Source organism: Podarcis filfolensis, assembly GCF_964270895.1.
Source record: "Podarcis filfolensis genome assembly, chromosome: 14".
NCBI classification, from domain to species: domain Eukaryota; kingdom Metazoa; phylum Chordata; class Lepidosauria; order Squamata; family Lacertidae; genus Podarcis; species Podarcis filfolensis.
This window is the reverse complement of record NC_139616.1, coordinates 33284160-33296422: the sequence shown is the minus strand read 5'-3', so window position 1 is coordinate 33296422 and position 12263 is coordinate 33284160. Positions and strand designations below refer to the sequence as shown.

At 44.8% G+C, this 12263-nt stretch overlaps 1 protein-coding gene across 17 annotated transcripts in view; it reads left to right on the top strand.

Annotated features, from left to right (window-relative positions):
* The window catches only part of RBFOX1 (RNA binding fox-1 homolog 1), a 1446067-nt gene that overhangs the window by 38894 nt on the left and 1394910 nt on the right, over nucleotides 1–12263 (top strand). The window lies entirely within an intron of this gene.

Below are 12263 nucleotides of genomic sequence, written 5' to 3'. Positions count from 1 at the left end.
CAAATGAGAAGCAGCAGCCCATGGCTGTCAGATGCTGAATGAATTAACACTTCCATGGCGGCTGCTAGCCATGTGGGTTAAATTGAACTTCTGTGTATCATTTAACTGGTACCTGGTTGACTGGCTGAACCCCAAGAGTGCTCACAAATGGTTTGTCATCATCCTGGAAAAAGGTGACAGGTGGGGCAATGCAGGGTTCCATCTTGGGCTCGGCATTGTTCAACATCTTTATAAATTACTTGAATGAAGGAATTGAGGGTATGGTCATCCAATTCGTAGATGACACTAAACTGGGAGAGTTAGCTAGTACTATAGAAGATAGAATCAGGATTCCAGATGACCTTAACAGATTGGAGAACTGGGCTAAGAACTGAAGCAAAAGTAGATAAAAGCATTTCAATAGGGACAAATACAAGGTTTGACTATTAGGCAGAAATAATCAGATGCACAAAAATAGGATGGGGACACCTGGCTTGACAGCAATACACGAAAAGGATCCAGGGGACTTAGTAGGTCACAAGCTTGAAACGAGTCAACAGTAGTAAAACAAAACAAAACTAATGCATCCACAGAAGTCTAGTGTCTAGATCAAGGGAAGTAATAATACCACTCTATTCTGCCTTCATTAGACTCCACCAAGAGTACTGATGGGAGACGGAGATGGAGGGACATAGGTTCCTTCACCACAGGACTAGATACTGGCCTGATCTGCTGTGGGTATCTTCAAAGCTCAGAGGTCACCAACCTGAAACTGGTTTACTGATTCTTTACAGCCTAATTTCAGTGGGGGTGGGGTGAGGGGAGGACCCTGTGGATGCTAGGAAAGGTCTCTCTGTGTACATGTGTGGGTGCGGCAACCCTATTGGCACCCCCTGCTCTGGCCTTATTCTTGTCTTGAAATTTCAGAGTGTTCATTGGACACTTCCACTGGAGGCTGGTCCACCTGGGTGACTGGGGCAATCTGTCCTCAGCCAGCCCCTTCTTGCCAGCCTTCTTACTTTCAACCAGCCGAAGGGGTGGCCATGGCTGTCTGGTTTCTCCTCCTCAGTCTCAACCAGAACTAAGCAGCTACCAAGATGGGGGACAAAATTAGAATTAGTTGGCACCACCTGTTCTTGGGTCTGTCCCTGTCTATCATTGGATCAGACTCTACCTGTGGCTAGTTGGGCTCCCTGCCTTCCACCCAACCAGTCGCAGTGGGTGCAAGTCACCATGGACCACTTCTCTGCTGCTGCGAGAGTATGCGTAGCACAAAGAGGGGACTGTCTCAGCCTTGCCTGCTCATCTTCTTTAGGAGATTGCCCCAGAGGACCATGAGGGACCAATTATATGAGAGTTCATGATACTTTAAAAAAACAAAACAGCAGCAAGTCACCAAAGTATATTAAGTTCTGAACATTGCAGTACCTGTTATTTCTGCTGTTCAGGGCTTTAGTTATTACATTAGTGAGCAATCTGGCAACCGTCAGGGAGTATTACACATAGCAATTCACAAGGTCAGGAAGACAGAAGATTTGAGTCAGAGGCATGAAAAGCCAGCCCTGATAACAGAGGATCTCATCGGCTGATTTGCATTGGCACCCAAGAACTGGAAATGAATCACGTCAAAAGATACTTGCAAAGAATTAATTTGTCAGTCAGTTATCAGTGAATGCTTGGAATAACCTAAGAGCAACTTTGTACTTGTAAAAATGTCTTGGCTATAGTACTCCCCCCACCCCTCCGGTCCCGGTAGTGTAATTTAGAGTAAGAGTACAGTCTTAAGAGTTGCTTTCCTGAGTTAGGCTGAGGTGTCAAGGAGTCTGGGTTTTACCATTGATTAAGCCAGCAAAACAGTCCTTGGTGATTGTGGCAGACCATTTCAGAAAATTTGGAGTAGGGACAACCTCCCAATTTGTAATTTTGGCAGGAGAATTGTTCCCCTGCCCCCACGCCCACCAACTCACAATCCTGGCTTCTGCTGCGTGGGGTGAGAGGGAAATGTCTTCTTTTCCCTCCCCTTCCTTCCCCGGAGTCCAGAAAACACTGCCTTAGATGTTTCTCTGGTGGCACTGAGGTGCCCTAGGAAAATCCCTTGCTTCTGGGATCTGCTGTAGCAATGCTGCAAGCACGAGAAGGAGAAGAGTGAGAAGGGGAAAGAGAGAGAGAGAGGAGGAAGAGGAGAGGAAGAAGAAGAGGAGGAAGAGGAGGAAGGAGAAGAGATGGGTCATGGAGAAATGGAAGACACCCTCCCCTCCTTCCCATTGCTAAAACAACCACAGCTTCCCTGTTCACAGCAACTGAAGCGAAACAGTAAGGGAGTTTTGAGGACTCCTGGTGAGAGGAGCTCAGGGATCCCCTAGTGGCCACAGTAATACCACTGAGTGTGAAATGTGATTGAAATTTGGCTAGGAATTCATCAAACTTTTTAAAAAAAGTTTGGAGTACAAAAATAGCTCCATTTGCTGCCCCCAGTTCTGAATCAAAATGGAAAAGGAATGGTGTTTTTGCTCATCACTGGAGGAGCTTTGCTTCACTAGTCAAAACCCAGGCCAGCTTCCCTTTGAAAAAGCCCCCACCAAAATCTAGAGCCACTTTATTGGGTCCTGTCCTGCTCAGCTTATAGGCAGCCATGACACTGGCCCTTTAGAGGCTTCAGCAGGTGGCATAAGCAGACCTCGGGCTTTCTAGAATCTGCACATGTGGAAGCAGGGCTTTGGTTCAGTGTATGATAGTGAGGTGGTGATATCTTGATGCTTTGGGTGTAGAAGAATCAGGTTATGGGGAGCTTGCAGCTGTAGGCCAAATCCCAACAACATTTGGAAACCACTGTTGAACATAGGGTTGTATTAAAGCTAACTTTTACTCACAGTAGAGCTTTTGATATTAATAAACCTGATTTGTCACGGTCATTAACTTCAATGAGCCCTCTCCCCTCCTGTGGTTTAAAGCAACTGGTATTCAGAAGCATTTGGAGGCAGAGCATGGCCATCATGTCTAGTAGCCACTGCTAGCTTTGTCCTTCATGAATTTTCTAGTCCTCTTTTCAAGCCTTCTAGATTGTTGGTCATCACTATCTCCTGTGGGAGCAGGTTCCATAGTTTATTTATGTGTTGTGTGAAGAAGGACTTTCTTTTATCAGCCTTGAATCTTCCAACATTCAGCTTCATCCAGTGTCCACAAGTTCCACTGTTATGGGAGAGGGAGAAAAACTTTACTCTGGCCGTTTTCTCAATGCCACGTATAATTTTATAAATCTCTATCATGTCTCCTCTTACTTGCTTTTTCTCTAAACCAAAAGTTCCAAATGCTGTAACCATTCTTCATAGTGGAGTTGCCCCATCCCCTTGATCATTACCTCTTTACGTTTCATTTACGGGCATAAAAATTTGCATTTTTAGAAGCTCATTTCCACATTCCCTCCTGCATCTAAAGCACAATTGAGTGAGGCTTAATATCCTCAGCTGAATGAGCATGTGTTTCTCTGACCCAGCGGGCAGTTTTTTTTAAAACTTAGAATTTCTTCCTCTCAAAAGATTTTTTCTTTTCTTTTCTTTTAACTAACACTCAACGTTTGGAAGTCATTTAAGGTTAACACATATCTACTCTCAATATTCAATGAAGCTTAGATTTTCTACTCCTGTACTTTAGATCACCAGCACAGATAGTTTTCATTTTTCCATCTCTAATATTCTGTTACTGGAATAAAGTCTTAATGTTTCCCTGGTGATGTGGATTATCTGGATCTGTTTGGGAAAGGGCTGTAGCTCAGTGGCAGAACATCTGCTTTGTACATTGAAGGTCCCAGGTTCAACCCCTAGCATCTCCGAGTTGAGAGAATCCCTTTCTGAAATCCTGGAGAGCTACTGCCAGCCAGTGAAGGCAATACTGAGCTAAATGAACAAATGGCCTGACTCAGGATAAAGGTAAAGGTAAAGGGACCCTGACCATTAGGTCCAGTCGCGGACGACTCTGGGGTTGCGGCGCTCATCTCGCTTTATTGGCCGAGGGAGCCGGCGTACAGCTTCCGGGTCATGTGGCCAGCATGACTAAGCTGCTTCTGGCGAACCAGAGCAGTGCACAGAAACGCCGTTTACCTTCCTGCCGGAGTGGTACCTATTTATCTACTTGCACTTTGATGTGCTTTCGAACTGTTAGGTGGGCAGGAGCTGGGACTGAACAACGGGAGCTCACCCCATCGCAGGGATTTGAACCGCCGACCTTCTGATCGGCAAGCCCTAGGCTCTGTGGTTTAGACCACAGCGCCACCCATGTCCCTTATGACTCAGGATGAAGAAGCTTCCTATGTTCCAGTTTGGCTTCAGACTTGGATTTGGGACTGAGGCAAAACTTCAATCATCTCCGTGAATTATATGCACTGGGAATGAGACACTCAGTATTGCCTACACTCCCTGCCAGTGTCTCAGGCAACAGACATTCCCAGCCCTGCTTGAAGATGCCAGGGACTGAGCCTGGGACCTCTCTGCATGCAAAACAGATGCTGTACAATTGAGCTGGGGCCTCTTCCCCAAATACAAGATACAGTCGTACCTTAGGTTAACAACTTAATTCATTCTGGAGGTCCGTTCTTAACCTAAAACTGTTCTTAACCTGAGGTACCACTTAAGCTAATGGGGCCTCCTGCTGCCACTGCACCGCTGCCACATGATTTCTGTTCTCATCCTGAAGTAAAGTTCTTAACCTGAGGTACTATTTCTGGGTTAGTGGAGTCTGTAACCTGAAGCGTGTGTAACCACTGTAGGTTAAAAAAATTGACAGTCCCTCCCCCATTTCTAGCTGCCCCTGTAAACAGCCGGTGTGTGACTGAAGACTGACAATACTGGGCCCCCAATTGTGTGGAGAGAACCTGTGACCAATGGCATCGAGGATGGGGATAATATAGTACAGTGGATGTTGCTCTGCCCTCAGGCGAGCCTCATCTGCCTTACTTATGCCCAGCCTCTTTCCTCCTTCTCCTCCTCAAAGGAGGCGGTTGGGACGCAGCCAGAATGGCTTGGCTCTGCCTGTTACTGGCCCTGACACCACCTGCTGTTGGGATCCCTGCCTTCTGCCCTACCAGCCCCACAGGGCACCAGCTTCCAATGAGCTGATGAGAGTCCCCGTTCTGTTCTCATATGACCCTTGGTTTGAGTCCCACAGCTGGCGGTCCTGGCACCGCCCTCTTGCCTCTCAGTATGAATAAAGGACAGCTGGAGAAGAATGACAAAAAGGGGTCGGCTGAAAGATAACAGGAGTCTCAACTGCAACCTTCTCCAAGGGAATCTTTGCCGTTTTATATATTTAGCAGCTGTTTTTAAAATAAGACTGTGATTGAGAGTCCACACACTTGACTACAGGAAAGTCAGCCCCTTGGAGTATTAATCAAAGCATGCATTTTGCTTGCTGTTCTGGCCCTGTGTTCCCCATGTATGCGTTCCACATTTTTAACAGCTGCTTTCTCTTCCTTCACTATTTGATCACATTTGTTTTCCATTAGCAGTCCAGGGGACAACTGAGAGCTGTGATTAACTCATTTGCTGAGGCTCGCTCTCGTAATTTTACATGGGAAAGGCTGGCTGGATTGTCAAAAGGTTGTGCTGCCAAGGAAAGCTTTATTTCAGTGCCATTAGCATCTTCAGAACAATCCATTTGGAAAAGGTATGCAGGCATGATTGTTACCAGAATGCCACCCTATGCCCAGTAGAATTTGGATGAGGTTATTTATTTATTTTATTTATTAAATTTATATACCGCCCTTCATTTGAGGATCTCTGGGCTGTTCACAAGATAAAAATACAGGATAAAAATGCAAAAATAGTTAAAACAAAAACAAAACATGCCAAGGATTGAACATGGGGCATTCTGTGTGCACAGCAGATACGACCATCTCCACTGAGCAGGTTTACAGGTTACCTGGCTATTGTCCTTCCCACTATGGTGAGATGTATTGTATTTAGGGATGGAAGAGAATCTCACTCTGACTGCATGCTAAAGTGAAACGACCTAATTCACAATTCCTGGATTTATCACTCAGATTGGAACACAGTTATCAATTGCATTGTGTGCTTCTCTGAATTTTACAATGCTGTTTAAGAACAATTTATTTATTTCTTAAAATATTTATATAAAGCTATTTCATTCAAAAAAATATCAAAGTAATTAGGATTGGAAATTACTGAGTGCCATTCACAAGCATAGCTCATAGCAATGCAACTCCACCTTCCCATGAATAGCAGAGAAGCATCACTGTATACAGTTGTAGCTACATCCCTCCAGGTAACATGCAAACTCCATCTAAGAGATGAGACAAGAAAGCAAGGGAATTCATTGTAGTTTGCTTATTATTCAGTCCCCTTCAGGCTTGCGTTTCTCCATTGATTTGAGATAATCTCATTAACACTTTGGACATTGATGCAGTGACATCATTCCAGCAAATTGCTCCCCAAGGTTTGATATTAGATCAGGGAATTACCATTCATCACACTATTTATGACAAATCTAATAGCATGCACTGATTTGTTACAAGATGTGGCTTGCGTGCGTTTCTTCCCTAACAGCTACAGTTGTCCTTTCAGCCTTCACCCACCAATTCTTTTCTTGAAAGACACCAGCTCTTCATTTCTTGCTTCAAAAGACAGGAAAGTTCATTTACAGCAAAGATCATGCAATGAGCATGCATTCCAAAGATCTTTGGAGGAAAAAAAAGTATATATTAGAAGAAATTTGATGATGAATTTTCATGAGGACCTCTTTTTTAAAAATCACATACTGATGCAGAAATGTGGAGAACTCAAGGTGGGAAAATTAAGAAATGGAGAGACACTGAAATGGATAGATTTACCCATCCCTTCCTGTCACACAGTGTGGAGTGCCCATGATCAGAGTTCCAGTCAGTCATGCCTTTCACAATATATCAGCCCCTTCCCACTCCAAGTTGTTCTTCCACACACCCCAGTAGTATTCATCATTCTGTGGAAACTCAGGAGCTCCTAAGTCAGGGGTAGACAAACTACGGCCCACTGGCCAGATCAGGGCCAATTGCCTTCAGGATCCGGTCCGCGGATTGTCCGTGGATCGGCGTGGGGATTCTGTTTGTTTGGGCTTTGCCATTTCCCCCCCTGTGCCATTCCATTCCATTCCCCCTCTTCCTCACACACACCTCTTCCCTTCCTCCTCCTGGCTTCTCCTCCCTCCCTCCTGCCTCCTCCCTCCCTCCTCCTGGCTTCTCCCTGCCCTGCCTAGAGGAGGAAGGGGGCTGGGCTGAGCTGGCCGAGTGCCATTTTAAGCAGCCCCTCTCCGGAGCCAGCCCTTTCGCGCTGCTCATCTTCCCGCCACCGCTGCCCTGGTGCTCCTGTGGGCCAGGGAGCAGAGCGGATGAGCTCCCTCTGCCTACCCATGAGAAGCAACAGCAGCAGAGGTGGTGTGGTGGTGGCGGCAGCAGTGGCAGCCCCTGGGTAAGTAAGCGCAGTGGCTGGGGCTGGGGAGGAGGACTACTTGCCCCCCTCGCCTCTTCTTCCAGCTCCACCCCCCCCGTGCTGCTTTTCCGGTCCGCCACAAGGTCTGAGGGACAGCGGCTAAAAAAATTTGCCGATCCCTGTCCTATGTGGTTGTGATCCCTGCCAAAAGTAGCAGCAGGAAGTGAATTGGGTGTAAAATTTAAACAGTGGTGCATGCAAGCCTTGCTGCTCAGGAAGAAGCAGAAGCATACTCTGGGACTGTGTTCCTTGTTGTTTCAGTGGGGCTCACATTCGGCAGCGATTGCATTCAGCAGTGAATGCAATCCAGTGGGCTCGGATCCAGGTAGCATCACATGGCATCAGGAGATCAACAGGGGGAGAGACCTGCCACCTGACAAAAGTAGCCTGCAGCAGGACAGTCACTGATCCGTCCTGTTCACCATCCCAGTGATGGAGGCACGATCAGAAGTCGTTGCTGAAGTAAACTAGTGGTAAATTGTTTACCACCAGTTTTCCCCAAACTGCAAAGCAAGGAAGTCCAACAATGGATAATACAGCCCTCACACTTGCATGTGCGGCGCGCGCGCGCGCGCACACACACACACTCTTTCTGTAATCCTACCTGGCTCTGAAATTTATTGCTGTAGCATCTTGCTTCAGTAGTTGATAAATTGGTCCCTGGGGGTTGCTGGTGCTCCATCATATCTGCCTGCTATCCCCAGTGGTGCAAAGAGTCCAGAAAAGTTTGCTATTAAATCATATGAGAAATGTTACCCCAGTGAGCGCACCATGTCATGGGAGGGATGAATGTCATGTGAATAAGAGATTGGTGGGGGGATCTACAGGGCTCTTGGGGACCAAGGAGGTAGGAAATATCTCAAAGGGTATTTTGCACAACATTATTTTAGAAAGTCATTTGGGCAAGAAAGGAAAAAGAAAGAGGAAACAGATTAATTAAAAAAATATGTATTAGAGTTCTGTCTGTATCTGTGGACCAATATGCGCCTCTAACGAGCATACCAGAAAGTAAAAAATCCACACCTGGGCCATTCAATGTGTAGCACTCCCTCTAGATCCATTAACAATCAAATCTGTAGTTGTCTGTTTTCTTGGTGTAGCCTTGCAGCACTTTTGGATGACTGAGAGATTACAACCCTACCGTCCAGTCTGGATTTTTAGATTCCTTCTTGACCCAGTGAATAGTTAAACTATGAACTTGTGCACATAGGAGGCAGGGATGGGAACCAACTTGGATGGCTTTAAAAGAGGATTGGACAAACTCATGGAAGAGAAGGCTATCAATAGGTACTAGGCCCAATGGCTGTGCAGTCAGAGGCAGTAATGCTTCTGAATACCAATTGCTGGAAAACACAGGAGGGGAGAGTGTTCTTGTGCTCAGGTCCTTCTTGCACCTGCATGGCCACTTTGAGGAGAAGATGCTGGACCAGATGGGTCCTTGGTCTGATCCAGTAGGCTCTTCTTATCTTACATTCTACCAAAGAGCTGGTTTAAGTATAGGAGCATCTTGATCTGCCACACCATCTAGTGTTCTCTCAATTTCTCTTCTAATCATGGAGGGAACCAGTGACTGACAAGGTAGGGCAGCTGCTCTGGGCCAATGGGTGATTGAAGGCCCCCTTGGAGCTCTGCTATAATGCAATGTGGTGTAATATTTTCACTAATATATGCATTTATATACACACAGTTGTACCTCGGGTTACATACACTTCAGGTTACAGACTCCACTAACTCAGAAATAGTGCTTCAGGTTAAGAACTTTGCTTCAGGATGAGAACAGAAATCGTGCTCCAGTGGCGCGGCAACAGCAGGAGGCCCCATTAGCTAAAGTGGTGCTTCAGGTTAAGAACAGTTTCAGGTTAAGAACGGACCTCCGGAACGAATTAAGTACTTAACCTGAGGTACCACTGTACTTTACACTAGCATATGAATTTTTGTACATATTGGCTGGAGAACTGCACTGCAAGATTCAAAGAACTATGAATTTAGAAAGGTGGCTGTGTTTCAGTCCACATCTTGCTTTGGAAAGTGAAAATTAATCCAGTTTCTCTTAATATATATGCTTGTATGCAATTTCCCTCCAATAAAACACATTTTTCACGAATACATGCATTTTTATGCACACTGCCAAAGTATATGCATTTTTTGCTCCGTTACTTGGCTGGAGAACTGTATGGTCAGATTCAGTGAAGTGTGAATTTGGGTTTGCATATCATTCCAGAAAATGTGAATTAGGTAGGCTCATTTTTAAATGCAAACTGAATTGAGTTTCTTTTTCACCTGCAATCTCTACTGCATTCTTCTTTTGTATCTCCATTATATGCCGCTTGCAAATAATGATATATGGATTATTAAAATCAATCAATCATCAATCAATAACGTTTAAAAAGGAAGGTTCAATACCTGGGGCTAGAAGTAACACATGCATAGGTCTAAATACATCTTTGCTAGGATTATGTGGCCACATTTCACAGTCTTCAGTCTCTCTGTGTGGATTCAGCGGTTTTGCCAAATCCATCAAAGAGCTAGAATGAGAAACTAAGTCTCTCCAGGTGTGGTGCATGCTACGAGAAAGATATATTGTGTCAGTAAACAGGGATGCTGTTCTGCGATGCCCCAGCTGAGCTATACCTGGGTCTACAATTTAAGCACAGAATCTATCGTGTCAGCAATACAGAGGAAGCCGTGTTTGTCACCACGATCACATTCTAGCATTGGTGAGGAAGGATGAAATAGATCCCCTGTGTACTATTACTGCAGGAGCCATCTCCGTTAGTATTTATTGAGTGGCACCAGGAGAAGTTAGTCTTTCGGCAGAGAATGGAGATGGAAAGATAGTTACTGATGGTGCAGTAAAGTCCGATAAAGCTTTCAATCTGTTCATTAAAACAGCCTCGCAATACCTCCTCCCAGGCAGCCAGAGCCATAAGACGTAGATAGCTACAACCCTTTGTTCTTCCCTGGAGCATTTTAAATAATAATATAATAAAATCCAGTCAACCACTGAGTGTTTGAGGACTCTTAGTCCTTCGTGTTATCTTGTCTTCCTTCTTTGTGTGGGGGGCAGACGGGTGGGGATATGTGTGTGTCTGTTTGGCCATTACTCTTCATAAATATTTTCCAAGGGGTGTCACACTCTGTGTCTGGACCTGCAATTCCTCTCCTCACTCTTAAACAAGATAACAGTCTAGAGCTAGAAGGAAAGTGCACTGGCTCACACAAAGGACAGGCAACTGGCATCTGAATGTAGTGGGAGGGTATCTAATGTTGCTGAGGGCTCTATGTGGCCCTTGGACCACACATTGGACCATCCTGATAAAGAGTCATCTATGCCCTGTACAGGGAAGTTCTTAATGGTGGATGTCTTACTGTGTTTTAAATATTTAAATAATTATTTATTGTGTTTTAAGTATTTTGTTGGGTACCATCCAGAGTGGCTGGGGTAAACCAGTCAGATGGGTGGCATATAAATAAATAACAGGGACGTGGGTGGCTCTGTGGTCTAAACCACTGAGCCTCTTGGGCTTGTTGATCAGAATGTTGGTGGTTTGAATCCCCATGACTGAGTGAGCTCCCATTGCTCTGTCCCAGCTCCTGCAAACCTAGCAGTTCGTAAACATACCAGTGCAAGTAGATAATTAAGTACTGCTGTGGTGGGCAGGCAAACGGCATTTCCATGCGCTCTGGTTTCCGTCACAATATTCCATTGCGCCAGAAGCGGTTTAGTCCTGCTGGCCACATGACCTGGAAAGCTGTCTGTGGACAAATGCCGGCCCTCTTGGCCTGAAAGCGAGATGAGTACCGCAACCCCATAGTCATGTTTGACTGGACTTAACCATCCAGGGGTCCTTTACCTTATATAAATAATGAAATTACTACTATTATTACAGTGCACATGCTTTGCTTGAACAAGGTCCCAGTTTCAATCCCCAGCATCTCCTTGATGGGGTGGTAAAGAACCCTGTTTGAAACCCTGGCGAACTGCTGGCAGCTCTGAGTGCCTATCTTTGTGTTAACGTTGCTGAAAGTGCTGGACAGCTCCCTACTTGTTCAACTATCTCCCTGCCTGTATTACTTTACATTGCATTATGTTACAAAGCCTTTAAAGCTTGGGTCCAGGATATCTTAAAGACCACCTGAGCCCTAATATCCCAGCTAGATCAGTGAGATCTTTATGGAGGAATGCTGTTAACTGTTCCCTGCATGAATGAGACCCACTTGGTATTTGGGGGAAATCAGACATTTAGTGTGGCCACTCCAGCAAGTGCAATACCCCCTTTTGATTAAAATCTGCCAAACATCATAGCTTTTTGTTTTTAAATGTCTTTTCCCCTTTTTTCTTTATTGATACAGCAAGAAAAGAAGAAAGAGAAAACACAAATACCAAGCTACACACAGGAATAACCATAGACACGTAATTTTCTTAACAAACGATAAAACATAAATTGGTCTTAACACTAAAGACCCAACCTCCCGTCTATTCCATATTACGATTTCATATTACTTATTGCCAATACAACAAAACCAATTCTAAATCTAATTATCAAGATTACTCTGAATCTCCTGACTTCCCCCATCCCTTCCATGGGTCCCATTGATCCTATTTTCAACTGCATATCACTACTTTTCCAATTTTGTATCTTCCTAGGTCATCTATACATTCTGTTTGTTACATTACAAGTGTGTTTAAAATCCTGCTAATGTTTTGACCGCTTTACAATAATTTTGTATATACATTATAAACATTTCCCATTCTTTTTAAAACTTCTTGTCTTCTTGGTTCCTGAGCTTCCCAGTTAGTTTTGCCAT